Here is a 15064-nt window from a genome sequence, read left to right as displayed (position 1 = left end):
TGAAATCCAGACACTAGCGGGTACAGCGACAGGCGTAACGGTTATGATCGATCAAAGACACTTCAGTTTGAGCAAAGAAATTAATAGAGCTGCCTTTAACCGAGTGCAGATACGGAGGTGCTTGGGGAGAAGAAGGAAGAGATACATTCCTTTCGGAGAAAATGGACTAAGAGAAAGGTGACTGAAGATGCGGGTGTGTTCTTTTAGTTTGTTTTCAGATAGAAGCTTTGGTCCAGTTACTGACCAAATCCCAAGGTCAGTAATTCACCTGCCACTCTCATTGTCTCAAACTTTCTCTGACGTGTTCTATCCCGCGACGGCGTGCAGGCTCACTTTGTTATAAACCACTGTGCAGCAATATAACAGGAGTGGGACTCACCAGCCTCAAACCGTGCATTTTAATAACTCATATTTGTGAAGGAGCTTGGAAAGCTCACTCCTGCTCGTAAGGATGTGGACGCCACCTCCAAAGAACTGCATTTTCTCTCTGTGGAGGAAATTTTTAACAGGGAAATGAACCAGGCTGAGATACAGTGCTAAATGCTGCATTTAAGCCTCTCTGCCAAAACTGTCTACACAGCTGGACAACGATGGCCTGACTTACTGCACTTCTTTTTAGGTCTGACAACCCGTGTGCATGTCCTTAATTCAGAATGGTGGGGGCGGGGCTCTGCCGCTGACTGGCATCCTTTCTGGACCCACGAGTCACTGTTCTGACTTAGTTCCCTGGCCTTACGTGGCCTGGCCTTCTGGTCTGTTTGCCTCTTGGGAAACGCTGCAGAGGCAGTAGTTGTAGTCTTCCCGCAACAAACGATGCAAGAGATGATCCCACGATGCAACACGGTGAGACGAAAAGCCTACGTTTTGCACAAACATAAAGACGCCGAGCACATGGGTGTGGATCATCTATGAGAAAGGAGGAGCTGCAGGAAGGCACAACCCCAGTTCATCTCCTGAACCAACTGTGCGTACCTTGTGTGCATGGAATTGGGCAAATGCAAGAGAAAACGGCATCTCGTCCACTTCTGTGATTTAGTGAAGATAAGTCAGAGCTGCAAGGGACTCTGAAATGACACAGCTCATCATTTTAGAGGCTCAGACTCAGAAGGCCCAGAAATAAGTATGTTGGCATGAAGTCCTGTGACTTCCTTATTCCTGCTGCCTGGAGACGGTCCAAAGGAAGGCTGCTCTCCATCCCAGCCTGAGTGAGGGTGATACGCTAACTGATGCAACAATTGTTTAGAAAGTGCATATTATAGAAAAAGTGTTCATAATTAACTGGGTTTTCCTGGTAACACTACTTGCAACTTTTTCCCGATTTTGACCTTGCTGGGCTCCACGCTCAAAGAGCATGGACCGTGTGGGTCAGGAGACCAGTGTCAGTTCAAGCTCTGGCACTTCTGGGGCCACATCATTTTCTGGGGGAAAAATTCCCCTTGGGAAAAAAAAATTTACCTCTCTGAATCTTTCAGTTTCTTTTTTTTTTTTTCAAAGATTCACTTATTTATTTAAGTAACTCTATACCCAGTGCGGGACTCGAACTCACAACGCCAAGATCAAGATGCACACGCCCCTCTGACTGAGCCAACCAGGCACCCCTGATCTTTCGTTTGCTAATTTGTTTTCATTTGCCAAACACGCACCAAGTGCCTACCACACGCCCACCTTGTTCTGCAGCTGAGACGTGAATTAGACAGACAAGGGCGTCTCTGTCCCAGGGGGCAGGAGGCAGATGGTGAACAAGACAAGTACACAGAATGCTTGAAAATGACGAAGACCAGGATCGAAAGTAAGGCATGGTCTGGAACAAGTGACCGGAAAGATGATTTCTGGGAAAAGAGAACTTTCTGGTCAAGCCCTGACAGAACGGAGGGGGCCGGTCCTGCAGGCACCCGGGGAAAGGGCACTTCGGGCCCCAAGGGACAGCCAGAGTCAAGGCCCTGAGTATCTGCGGCCCAGCGAGGAGGCCAGCGCGCCTGGGCAGAGACAGTGAAGGGAGAGAAGGAGAACGAGTCGGAGGAGGAACCAGGGCACCAGACGCCTTACGGGCAGCACGAGGTCTGGGCCTTCACTCTAGTTAGAGGGGCGGCAGCCGGAGGGGTCAAGCGGGAGCGCCGGGAATCGACGGTTTTAACAAGAGCGTCGGGTCCAGTGTCTTGTCTGCCACAAAGGGTAGGATAACCGCTCCTATTTCCAAAGTTCTTAAGGGGGGAACGCGAGGGTGTCTGTGGAGGACGGCCAGGCTACCGAGTGACAGCAAATGTAACGCACGGTGGCTGTGTGGAGTCGGTGTGGCACGTGGAGAGGTGGAGAGGGCTTCGGGATCACGGACAGGGGCCTGGAGGCCAGCTCTCCTGATCAGAAGCCAGCAAGCAAAGCAGGCTTTTGTGACTTCATCAGGAACAGGAAGGGTAACACCTGACCGGCAGGGTGGCTGGGAGAGCAAAGCTTAGGTCACGCGCCTGACGCGGCAGGTAACACGCGCCTCTCCGGGGAGCAAGAAACACAAGGTCCAGAGCACAGAAGAGCCCTAGCAATCAGCAACCCTGGCGTCTAGCCTTGACCTCCCACTGCATCGCGGTCTCGTCTTCTCCGTCTCTGCCCTGGATGGAGGTGACGGTGGCTGCGGTGGCGTGACAGTTGAATTAATGCTTGTGACACCGCCATACGAAGGATTTGCTGCAGCCTGTTTCCACTGTTAATACAAGTGTGACTGAGCCTTACCCTACGGAGACAGCGAAAGAGTCCAGAGGAAGCTGTTGCATTGGAAACAATGTGGGATTTATCTGTTTATCTTGAAAACATCGTCCCGTCTTTTGAGTTCGATGATTTAGTGTATGGAAAGGAAAGGGAAGGGGAGGGGAGGGGAGGGGAAACAAAACCAAACAGATTTCGGAGCAGCGGCTGTCTATCACATAGCAGAAATGGTTCCAGAAAGGAAAACCTGGCAAGTATTAAGAGCTTCTTTAAGTCCTTTTTTAGTGCTAAGAAAGTGCTAGAAAACCTGGCAAGTTTCCTATCTCTCTTTCATTCCGAGGAGAAGTTATCCCAACCGGCTTCTTGTAACTCAGTACTTCTCAGCAGGATCTGTGACAGCTCTTCCTTCTGGGGTTCTTCAGTGAACATCTGGGGGCCCATCCTGAGTAACACAAGTGGAACCACCACGTCGTTTATGCGGGTCGCCACTAATCTTGAGGAGAGCCAGGCTGAAGGCTTAGAAAATGCAGGCCATAAACCTTCTTGAAAGAATCTGCCTTTCTTGGGATTTTTTTTTTTTTTTTTTTTTTTTTTTTTTTTTTTTTTTTTTAGAGCAAGACTTGAAAGCAGAGAAGGCTTGCCAGCCACCCTCTTCCACGGAGCAACAGTGACTTGTTACTTTTACACTATTAGCTCATCTAGTCAAAATACCACGAGACGCAGAAAGCCCCTAGACTGCAGCTGGCCATCGCAAATCCCAAACAACCGCACACTGTAGTCACTACCTGTTTTCGTACTAACAGCCACGATGTAATCTCAACAGAACTATGAATATGCTCAATTTAACCTTTATTTTCTAAGCAGGGACTAAAATACCCAACTTCCTATGTATAGCACGGCAGCTCTCAATTAATAGACTGTACTACACAAGGGCTTTTTTCAGATACATAAGGCAGGGCTGATGTTCTCCCAGTGGGAGTTTGTTCATATGATCAATATGATTCAATTACATAAATATTTACTTAGCAGCTGTTATGTGTTGGGCACTGTGCTGGGTGCTGCAGAAACAGAGATGAGTAAGACCTGGCCCCCGATCAAGGCGTCTGCCATGCGGTTCGGGAGCCAGCTATATAAACAGATAAAACGCGGTGGCAGTGGCATAAGTGTGATACGGGTATGCGTGTGGCGTAATGAGAACAAAGAGAAAGGGGCCTTCCCTTGCCTGGGGAGGCGGGCTTTTCTGAAGGAGGTGACACTTGAGCTGAGCTCTGAAGGCTTCTTCAGCCTGGTCTGAGGTGGCGGAAATTCTAGAGAGGGATGGATAAGCATTAGCAAATACATGAAGTCATGGGGCAACGTTCTGTGCAAGGTGTCGCTGAAGTATAGAGTGTGAGATGGAAAGGGGGAGCGTGGGGCTAGAGAGGCGAGAAGGGACTTGGATGTCCAAATCCAAGATCGCTTGGGTCCGCCATTTAGATGGCAGAGGACAAAAGACAGTCCGCCCGTCTCTACTCCGCATGTGCGGTCATTCCCCGAACCCTGAATTCCTACGTCATCTGCGGCGGGCTGCTGGGTCTCTGGCAGCCTAGTTGGCGGTTATACACTACGGTGAAATACGAAGAAGCGGCCAAACATCCAGTAAATATCAAGCACCTGACACATCTCAGGCACCATCTCAGGGGCCAGAGGTAGAGCAACAAGGAAATCGAAGTTCCTGCCCTCACGGCACTTGTATACAGCGGAGAAATGAGAACAAAACCAGAGTTCCACACAGGGGTGGTGCTAGGAAGAGACCAAAGCAGGACGGTGAACAAATCATGTAGCTCAAGGATGAGCAGAACACGGTCAGATTTCTTGGCAGAGTCAGATTGTCTCCATCTGTAATAGAGGGTCAACCAGAACAGGGGTAAGGAGAGAAGTAATGTTGTTTCGGGGAGGAAACTTCCTGGGAGTGGGCAGCGTGGTGGGCGATGCCCCAGGAGGAGAGCAGGGAAGGTGAAAGCTGGTCCCGACTCCTCCCCCGCCCCTCGGAACACACGGGTTACCTGAGGAACACGGGCTTAAGTAGACTGAGCTCACTGCCTGGAAACCGATGCAGTTTACAACATGCTAAGTACCATGGAAACATATCTGTTCTTTCCACAAGCATGTGAAAAATACAGGGGGAAAAAAAATAAATCACTGCGCTTAAGAACAAGGGGAAAAACAATTAGAAGGGAGCTTGGAAGTAGAGAAACCGCCAAATCATAGCTCCCTCGGAAAAAACCTCCAGTTGAGCCCACGCTCCCGAGAGTCATGGGCCTTTCCACAGAGGGTGTTGGCCGTAAGCTTCCTTGAAAAGGCCTCTGGGAAAGTCTGTGGTATGCCCAGCAGACGCTGTTGCCAACACCACCGGGAAACGTCTACGGGCTGAGGGAGTCTCGGGAGCGAGAGCACACCCACGTGCGCCCCTGTGAAGAGCTCCCTCCTTCTAGCACAGCCCCTCCGGCCTGGTGGTCTTCACTCCCGATGAAGAACTCCCTGCTCCTTCTCTGGCGCTTCCTGTTTTTATCCAGCTTCACCAGGGGTTGGGTTGTGCAGTGGCTCTGGTAAAGGGCCTACTTACCCACAATAACGTCTCTTGCGGTCTCCAAAACGTCCTTGGCACAGATGGGTGACAAAGAAATATGTGCAAAGAAACTTTATATATAGTCCAGAAAACACAAGAACCAGAATGCCTGCAATAACAATGGTCTCAAAGGGTACGTGGGTTTTTGGTAGGCTATAGATAGTGACCGGGGCGGGGGAGGGGGGGGGGAACCAGCCAACAGCATGCTCAGGAGCCATGACCGCTTGACGTGAATTCTGAAAAATTCACGGGGTTCTCGACACAAGCGTAGAAGCAGAAAGAGTGGTCTGCAATCTCACTGAAAAGACAAAGATAACTGGACCGCCGGTTCGGGGAAGACTGACCCCGTACATTCCCTATGACAGGTAAACAGAAAGGCTAATAGCAGATGTTTTCCATTTAAGGTCAGCTATCTCCCCTGTGCTAAACAGACATAATCAGAGTAACCATGGACATCCTACATGTTCAGCAAGACATCTGTGTTCAGGAGGGAAGCATTTCTCATGAACAAGTCTCTGAGGCAGAGGCAATAAAATGGATAAAATTGTATGCAAAGAGCTAAACAGGATCCTTTAAAAATGAGGTCAGTTGGCTCAGTGGGCTAAGCGTCCAACTGCGGCTCAGGTCATGATGTCACTGTTCGGGAGTTCGAGCCCAGGGTCGGCCTCTGGGCTGACAGCTCGGAGCCTGGAGCCTGCTTTGGATTCTGTATCTCCCTCTCTCTGCCCCTCCCATGCTCATGCTCTGTCTCTCCCTCTCTCTCTCTCAAAAATAAACATTAAAAAAAAAAAAAAAAGAATACACAGTCCTTTCTTCCACATCAGACCATTATCGATGGACACCTGCGTGAGTGTGAAAGTTCCTAACTGTTGTCTCTGCTCATGCACGTTCAGTCCAACCTCTCTGTACATACAAGTCATTTAAAACATTTTTTTAAATGTTTATTTATTCTTGAGGGAGAGAGAGACAGAGCGTGAGTGGAGGCAGGGGGAGGGCAGAGAGAGAGGGAGACACAGAATCCAAAGCAGGCTCCAGGCTCCGAGCTGTCGGCCTAGAGCCTGACGTGGGGCTCGAACTCACGAGCTGTGAGATCACTACCTGAGCCGAAGTTGGACGCTTAACCCACTGAGCCGTCTAGGCACCCCTACACACAAGTCATTTTGCACACTGCCAGCAGAATAATCTTTCTCGAGCATCATTGTTACCGTGTCCTTGGCCTTTGATGGTCCTTACTACATCGCGAAGAGTGGTGAACGGATGCCTCCTTGTGGCAGCGATGAGGGACCAGAGAAGGCAATGAAGTAAAGCAGTGAGCCATGTGATCATCTGGAATAAGAGGTTTCCAGAAAGATGGAAAGGCCTGAGGCATAAATGAGCAGCCAGGGCAAAGAAGCACAAGAAGAACTGTGGGCTCTTGGTGGAAAGAACAAGGCGGGTGGGGTGGTGGCGATACTGGAAAGGAAGTTGGAGAGATGGACAGAGATCAACTGAGCCATGGAGGCCGAAGGAGGAGTGTGGACTTTAATTGCAGGTGCAACTCATAATGACTTGTAAGAGTAACTCAGTAAAGCCCTGTTGAACAAATGAATTATTAAAGTCCAGTCTGAACTACTTATTTTGTCAGATGGGCCTGAAGTTTACAGTAAGGTTTAGGAGGAAGAAAAATATTCTTGGGCACGCCCAACGTGTTCAAACGGAAATCCTCTTTTCACCGGCCAAAGTCTTTCATTACTGAAACTGACCAACGTCCATCTTTCTAAGTCAAGGAAAAAAAAAACTGAAGTTACACATAAAAATTTCTCTCCTGATTCTGTCCCAGGACTCGAACGCTGTCTCAATAAAGTGAATGAGTAGCAAGTATTTATAATTAAGATACTTTTAAATACACACACACATTTTAGGATGGAGACAACTTCCAATACATACTATCTGAAAATTATCACTTGTTTGCGTGATGGAGTTACATATGCCAGTTTTCTAAGCACGCCATGACTCGTGGATACTTCACGACTGAACAACACATTCACTGCATGTGACAGGCAGCCTCTAACGTCAACCTCTGTGGGCCCTGCATCCCAGTATTGATACCCTTGGCACCCTTCTGTTGAGTGTGGACTGTAGTTAGTGACTTGCTTCCAGTAACTGAAAAAGGATAAAAGTTGATGGGTTATCAACTCTGAGATTAGGTTACAAAGAGACTGTGGCTGGGGCGCCTGGGTGGCTCAGTCATTTAAGCGTCTGACTTCCATTCAGGGGTCATGATCTCACAGCTTGTGGGTTCAAGCCCCATGTTGGGCTCTGTGCTGACAGCTCGGATTCTATGTCTCTCTCTCTCTCTCTGTCCCTCTCCCACTTGTGTTCTCTCTCAAAAATAAACATAAAAAAAGAGAGAGAGAGAGAGACTGTGGCTTCTATTGGGAGCACTCTCCTGTCTGCTCATTCTGAGAGAAGCCGGATGCCATGTTGTGAGCCGTCCCACGAGAGGCTCATGTGGCAAGGAACTGGGGGAGGCCTGTGGCCAACAGCTAGTGAGAAAGCACAGCACTCAGTCCAACAGCTCATAAGGAACTGAAACCCAACGGTACTGATGTGAGTAAACTTGGACATGGATCCTCCCCAAACCGAGACTTCAGCATGGGCCTGCAGCCCCAGCTGGTGGCTTCACGGTGGCCTCGTGAGAGACCCGGGGCCGGAGGCACCAAGCTAACACCTGGATTCCTGACCCACAGGAACTGGGAAACACTGAATGCGGTTTTAAGCAATTACGTTTTGGGGTAATTTGTTACACAGCAATTTATAACTAATCCATTGGGCCACATTTTAAAGGAGAAGCAGACCAGTTAAATTCTTGACAGTGGCTAAAATCTGAAAGACATTTACAATGCCTAAAATATACATTTAATTACTTTGTAACAGCAAGTTGACCTTCATAATATTTTTTAAACACCGACAAATATTAAAGTTAGTTTGAAAGAGCCAATTTGGAGGGGGCAGGAAAAAAATCAAAAGGTTGTATTAGTGGAAAGATTGGGTCAGAAACTAAGAAATTCCAGTTTCAAAGAGGGAGAGCTCCAAGAGCAGAAATGAACGACTAGGTTCCAATACACCCGAGAAAAATTTCGCGATTATTAATGAATGAAGAACACAGCTGTAAGATAACATCGTTCTACAAAACATGATGGTGTGTTATGAAGATACAAAATAAAATATGAATAGCAATTAAGAAAATAAGGTGCACTGGCATTCCAATTTCTTAGTGCAACCCAGCCTCTTCAAGCCTCTGTTTCTCCACACAGGTAACAGGAGTAAGAATTCCTACATTTTAGGGTGATAAAGCACTCAGTGCAATGCTGGGCCCATGGTAAAAAACCAAAAAATACTGGTTCCTGTAACAGCTACTCTTTTCTGTTACAGTTTTAAATTAGAATCTAGTTCTACTTTTGGGGCGCTTGGGTGGCTCAGTCAGTTGAGCGTCTGACTCTTGATTTTGGCTCAGGTCATGATCACACCATTCGTGGGATCAAGCCCCGTGTGGGGCTCTGTACTGACCATGCAGAGCCTCCTTGGTGCAGTCTCTCCCTCTCTCTCTCTGCACCTCCCTCACTCGTGCTCTCTGTCTGTCTCTCAAAAGAAATAAACATTTTTTTTTTTAAAAAAGAATCGAGTTCTACTTTCAAAGAATATCAGGTTACTTCACAGCTTGAGACACTTAGAAAACTTAGCAGAAAGTTCAAGAAACCAAAATTTAACCAGAGTTAAGAATAAGGTTTGCTCAAGAAAGTGAAAAGACACACCCACGGAATGAGTAAAAATATTTGCGAATCACGTATCTCGTAAGTGACTTTTATTTAGAAAATATAAAGAACTCTTACAAGCCAGTAATAAAAAGACAAATAACCAAACTGAAAAATGATCTGTTGACCAATAAACATACGTGAAAAGATGTTCAGCATGATTAGCCGTTGGTAAAATGCAAATGGAAACTATGAGCTGACAAACCATTTCACACCCACAGGATGAATATAATCAAAGGAAAAAAAAAATAAGTGTTGTCAAGAATGTTGAAAAAATGGAACCCTTGTACACAACTGGCGGGCAGGTAAAACGTGGCAAACTCTTCAGCATTTATTTGCTTGGTTCACTTATCCATTATATATGCACAGTGTGTGGCCATTTCCATCACTAAATCAACTGAATCAAAACAGTGAGCTTATCAGGGGATATAGAAAAGTCTCCAAAATTCTCTACTTTACAATAAATATGAAGCATCTGGTGTTTCATACTAAGATAAAGCCCTTTTTGAAAGAAACATGGCACCATTCTAATCCATTTCCATAAGTGCAATTTAATCCCCAAGTGTTAAATCAGATACACTGCGGCTTACTATCTATTTGAAAAATAAATTATCGAAACTAGGAAACTAACAAGGCTCTCATAAAAGTAGAAGCCAAAAATAATGATGACAAATTCAGTGAGTATTTCCCCTGTCGCAACTTGAATGCTTAAACTGTACTGTGTGGGAAAATACCATTGTTTAAAAAATAAACAACAAAAAACTAAGTGGAAGATGGAGACTTAATTCTTTGAGTTCATGGAAATTTATTGTCATCAAAAAATAAACTCACGATTTACTGGCCTTCTAAAACCTACAATCAATTCAAGTAAAAATAATTGTCATTGGCCTATCGTGTAGAAAGTTCCAGAATTTTAGAGCCCACAGGAGACTAAAGATCACGTACTTCAACCATCTCAGTAAAACTGAACTAGTTGATAACAGGTCACACATCTGGCTGAGGACTGAGCAGGGTGAACACTAGGAGCTTTGACTCCAAGCGTGGGCCTTTTTCCTGTATGTTATACTGAGGCTAATAACCCTTTCCAAAGAGATGATAGTTCCTGTATTTGCAGAGAGTAAATGAGCCTCAAGTGGAGGGTACATTCTTTAGGATTTCTGAACTTAGGTCCTATCACCTAGCCTTCCATTAACGGAGTTTTATCAAATGGTTTAGGAAGACATGTTTATTATCATTTTTTTTAATTAACTTATTTCTATATAATTTATTGTCAAGTTAGGTAACATACAGTGTGCTCTTGGTTTCGGGAGTAGATTCCCATGATTCATCGCTTTACATAAAACACCCGGTGCTCATCCCAACAAGTGCCCTCCTCAATGCCCCTATCACCCATTTTCCCTTCTCTCCCCCCCCCCCCCCCAACATCAACCTTCAGCTTGTTCTCTGCATTTAAGAGTCTCTTATGGTTTGCTGCCCTCTCTGTTTGAAACTAATTTTTCCCCTTCCCCTCCCCCTCCCCCATGGTCTTCTGTTAAGCTTCTCAAGTTCCACATCTGACTGAAAACATGACTGACCTATTTCACTTAGCATAATACCCTCTAGTTCCACCCATGTTGCTGCAAATGGCAGGATTTCATTCTTTCTCACTGCCAAGTAGTATTCCATTGCATGTATAAACCACATCTTCTTCATCCATTTGTCAGTTGATGGACATTAGGCTCTTTCCATAATTTGGCTATTGTTGAAAGTGCTGCCATAAACATTGGGGTACGTGTGCCCCTATGAATCAGCACTCCTATATCCTTGGAATAAATTCCAGTAGTGCTATTGCTGGGTCATAGGGTAATTCTATTTTTAATTTTTTGAGGAACCTCTACGCTGTTTTCCAGAGTGGCTGCACCAGTTTGCATTTCCTCCGGAAAATACGATTTTTAAAAAACAACACTTCTTTTAGTGACATTAAGGCCAAATTCACGGTACTTCTCCTTTGCTTGTTGTTTTCTTCTTCTCACTTCCTGTGTTTTCCTTCTCTGATTATTCAACATGCTATTGGGAGAAGTTTTGGGCCAAAGCATCTGACCATCTTCCTAGGTTTAGAGATTCTCCTATTTTATGAGGCAGCACTTACCTCCCACTATGTAAGTTTAAGTACCTGTGAGATAACAGAAAGATATATTTTGGTCTCTGCCCACAGAGTTCCTGAAACCAGGTAATTTCCTAGGTAACAGGAATGTCTTTTGTTCTAATGAGGTGACTCTGGGTGGGCTCCTGGATGGGGGCTGGCCATCAGAAAGACCAAACCAAGATTCGAAGTCTGCAATTTTCAGCCCACTCCCCATTCTCTGGTGAAGGGGGGAGTTAATGAATGAAAATGGAGTTAATGATCAATCATGCCTGAACCATGAAGCCTCCATAAAAACCCCAAGAGTATGGGGACCTCAGAGCTTCTAGGCTGTTAAACACATAGACAACCCCAACTCCACAGGGACAAAAGTTCCTGCATTTGGGACCCTCCCAGACCTCACTCTATATCTCTTCATCTAGCTGTTCATCTGTATCCTTTATCACATCCTTTCATAAACTCGTAAGTGTGTTTCCCTGGGTCTGTGAGCTGCTCTAGCAAATTCATGGAACCTGAGAAAGGGGTCAAGAGAACCCTTGATTCATAGCCAACTTGGACAGAAGTTTTGGGTAATCTGGGGACCTACTTGTGATTGGCATTTGAAGTGAGGTGGGAGCAATCTTATGGAATGGAGCCCTTCGACCCAGGGATCGGGTGCAATCTCCAGGTAGAACTGAGCTAACCTGTAGGACATTCAGCTGGTGTCATGGAGAACTGTTGGTAAGGGGACCGCCTCCCCAAAATGGTGGCCACAAGTGTCCTGATTATTCCGTGTGAGGAGTAAAGGAGGAAGACACAGGAGAGGAGGGCTATAGGTTTTTCCAGCACAGTACCAGATACTTCAGTTCCCAGGCTTCCCTGTAACGAGGGTGTGGGCATGTGACCTAGGCAATGCCAACCAAAGGCACCAGGCTCTAGACCAAATAGAAGCCATGGCTGTGAAACTCCTCTGGGGTGGGGGGGTGGGGGTGCTGGAAGCAGTAGCATCTGGTTTCAAGAGTCACCCATGGCACTGGTTCTGGAAGCAGAATTTGGAATCTGTGTTATCAGTGGTGCATGCTCTGTGGGGTAATTTGGGGCTCTGTTTTTGCTTAACAAACCTCGAAGTCTATTCCTCTGACTCTCCTAGAAATTCTGCTTATGTTATCAAATTCTGCTTAAATACCCCGTTATTTGAAACTAAAGAAAACTTACACATAAAAGCAGTAAAAAGTTAAAAAAAAAAAAAAAAAAGCTCTATTATATTGTGAGCTTACCTAGGGCAGGGGCCTAATGTATAATTTTCATATTAAATAGTATCTGCTCATAAAATGACATCTAACATTTAGTAGGTTCTTCATAAATGTGGAATCAAACTGGCTATTTACAAAGTAGTACTTATTAACTGTACGCTTAATGAGGCTCTGTGGGATAAGAGAGAGAAGACAGCACTAACAGGACAGTACATTTGCTAGAATGTATGAGAAGAACATGATTAACTGAACTCAACTGAGGGAGCAAGAGATTTTTCATGTTCACAGCCTATTCCATTTTTTTTTAAAGTTCATTTATTTTGAGAGATAGACAGAAGCAGAGAGAGGGAGAGAGAATCCCAAGCAGCCAGCCTCCATGCCGTCAGCACAGAGCCCAATGTGGGGCTCAAACTCACGAACTGTGAGATCATGACCTGAGCTGAAATCAAGAGTTGGATGCTTAACTGACTGAGCCACCCAGGCGCCTCACAGCCTAGTCCTTCTAAAGGAACTTCACTAGCTATTTTAGTCTCACTGCAGGCCTGTTTTCCTGGGAAAACACAGGGCCACATCTATACAAATGCAGACAGTAACTTCATTCGTGAGAAGACAGACCGCTTAATTTTACTACAAAGTGGTATGTTTTATTTTGAACGTGGAACTGATCTATTGGTCTGGGACAAGCTAGTTTAGGGAAATGACTAACATTTATTTCCTAGAAAATGGGGGGAAGAAGTATGTTTAAGTACCATGGAAAAAGCCAGCAAACTTCGAAATCAATGTCCACTAAACTTGGATGGAATGAATTTCTTAAACAGCGCTTTAATTAGGTAAACTTAGGAGGGCAAGGAAGCTGAAGCTTCCTACTGTTTCTATTTTAAGATAGTGGTGAAAAAGTCTTCTCAGTTTACCATGGAAATTCCAGGGAACTGTTGGGTGAGTGCGTCTATCTTTTAAGAATATAAATATGTCATCTTTTGGTTGGCCAGCACGCCAAATTATGTGCTTAATATTAAAATATTTACAGATGACTGGAACATAAATGCAGCAGCTGTTACTCTGGAATTATGGGAGCATAAACTCGTATTCAATTCTCCTGTCTTCACTAGTCGCAAACTGTGCTTGAGGGCAAGGCCGACAGGAGCCAGTGCTGGGGCCACAGGAAACTGACGGCAAAAGACTATTCAGAAAGTTCACTGAGGGTTCCCCGAATTTCATAGCCACTACAGCTGCGAAACAGGGATCAAATTGTCATGAAGCCTTTTGGGGACCAAATGCAATTATGTATGTCAAAGAACCCCACGATATGCTTAACACACATGGTGGGTGCTCAAAACAGAGGAACTAAACCTGAATTTGCAACTTAAACTATTTAGTGATATAGACGACGGACGATTAAAAAGCATTTTGTTTTGGAAGGAAAAAACCCTCCAAAATATTTTAAGCTGTGGTAGATATATACTGAGTAGATCTTGTAAATGCTTTATTTTCTTTATTTCTACTCTCATTCTAACCACATAGCTCATGTTTGCATACTGTCTTTACTCATAATTTTGCACTATAATTTTTACATTATTTAACCATGGATATTTATTACTTTAAAATGGGAAAGTCTGGGGTGCCTGGGTGGCTCAGTCAGTTAGGCGTCCAACTTCAGCTCAGGTCATGATCTCACAGTTTGTGAGTTTGAGCCCCGCATCCGGCTCTGTGCTGACAGCTCAGAGCCTGGAGCCTGCTTCCAATTCTGTGTCTCTGTCTTTCTCTGCTTCTCCCCCCAACTCACACTATCTCTCTCCCCTTCAAAAATAAATAAACTTAACACACACACACACACACACACACACACACACACATGGGAAAGTTTATGTAAAGATCTCACTGTCAATTAGGGTGGTCCCTGCTTTCAACACTGTAAGGTATGTGGCACCGTGAATTATTTTGTGTATACTCATGTATGATAATTCAGCCCCAAGCCACACAGTGATCATGACGGAGTGAGGTGGTTTTCTAACAAAAGACAGAAACGTCTTCTAAGACACGCCTCGCCTTTCCCCACATCAAATACTAGGTCATTTTGCTTCAAATATAAAAATGGTTTCTGCTTTCCAAGAATGTCCTTGTGGTAGGAAAAACATTACCTTTCACATTTAACTCACGAGCTGTGCCGGGGGTGGGTGGGTGGGGGGGGATGTAAAGACGTGGCTTTGGGTCACAGCCCCTCAGTCATTTGCCTCCACCTGTTTTCTTACCTTGTGTCAGGAGGCTGCTGTCTCCTGCCTTCCATAATCCCCCTCCTGCCTGTTGTCTCAGGCTTCCAGCTCTGAGATTCTCTCTGATCTACGTAGGTCCTGCTTCCCAGTGAGATTATGAGCTCTCTGAAGGCATAAATCTCATGGTAAGGTACCTCCAAAATCTGTGCATTACGTAGCAGAGTGCCACGTGATGGCTATGTGTGAACCTGAACGACAGCCGCGTTACGCTATAAAACAAACGTGGAACCAGATTATCAGAGCTCAGGAAGCGAAGCCATGATGGCACAATAACCCTTATTTAACATTCACAGTGGGGGCTCCATGATCTGACCTTCCAGTCAAGCAAGTGCACTAGGCAG

General features: G+C 45.5%; 1 protein-coding gene across 5 annotated transcripts in view; it reads right to left on the bottom strand.

The window, feature by feature from the left end:
* The window catches only part of ATF6 (activating transcription factor 6), a 196978-nt gene that overhangs the window by 22397 nt on the left and 159517 nt on the right, over positions 1-15064 (bottom strand). The gene's annotated exons all lie outside the window — the stretch shown is intronic.

The sequence above is a fragment of the Acinonyx jubatus genome, chromosome E4 (genome assembly GCF_027475565.1).
Source record: "Acinonyx jubatus isolate Ajub_Pintada_27869175 chromosome E4, VMU_Ajub_asm_v1.0, whole genome shotgun sequence".
Classification (NCBI taxonomy): Eukaryota; Metazoa; Chordata; class Mammalia; order Carnivora; family Felidae; genus Acinonyx; species Acinonyx jubatus.
Note: the sequence above shows the minus strand (reverse complement) of the source record. Positions and strands in the feature narration are given on the sequence as shown.